Below are 484 nucleotides of genomic sequence, written 5' to 3' on the forward strand. Positions count from 1 at the left end.
CTATCTATCTATCTATCTATCTATCTATCTATCTATCTATCTATCTACTTAATTATGTACTTATTTATTTTTAGTTTGGACCTATAATTTTGTTGGCATAGAGAAAAGAAACTCTTCTTACTGTTGTAGATTAATACCTAGATAACATGTATATTTCCTTGACTATTTACTTGGTTATTAAATCAGTAATTTTTCAGCTGATTCACTTATTTGCACTGTCTTCTTTGGCAAAGTTGTTCTGATTGATTCTGAGCTCTTCTGATTATAGAAAGAAAAGATCTGTATTGATTGTTCTTCATTCCATTGGTTTCTGTAGAATAGACCTGGGTTATGATATGTGTGTGTGTGTGTGTGTGTGTGTGTGTGTGTGTGTGTGTGCGTGCGTGCATGAGAGAAAGTGAGAGTGGGGGGGAAGAGAAAGAGACAGAGTGAGAAACAGAGAGAGACAGAGACAGAGAGAGAGAGAGAGAGAGAGAGAGAGAGA

The 484-nt window shown here is 35.7% G+C and overlaps 1 protein-coding gene across 1 annotated transcript in view; it reads right to left on the minus strand.

Annotated features, from left to right (window-relative positions):
• LOC138172037 (protocadherin-15-like) overlaps window positions 1-484 on the minus strand; it is a 2,287,527-nt gene that overhangs the window by 78,118 nt on the left and 2,208,925 nt on the right. The window lies entirely within an intron of this gene.

Source organism: Petaurus breviceps, unplaced genomic scaffold, assembly GCF_028583685.1.
Source record: "Petaurus breviceps papuanus isolate PSGF00001 unplaced genomic scaffold, PetGlider_PUasm1.0 490, whole genome shotgun sequence".
In the NCBI taxonomy this organism is placed as follows: Eukaryota; Metazoa; Chordata; class Mammalia; order Diprotodontia; family Petauridae; genus Petaurus; species Petaurus breviceps.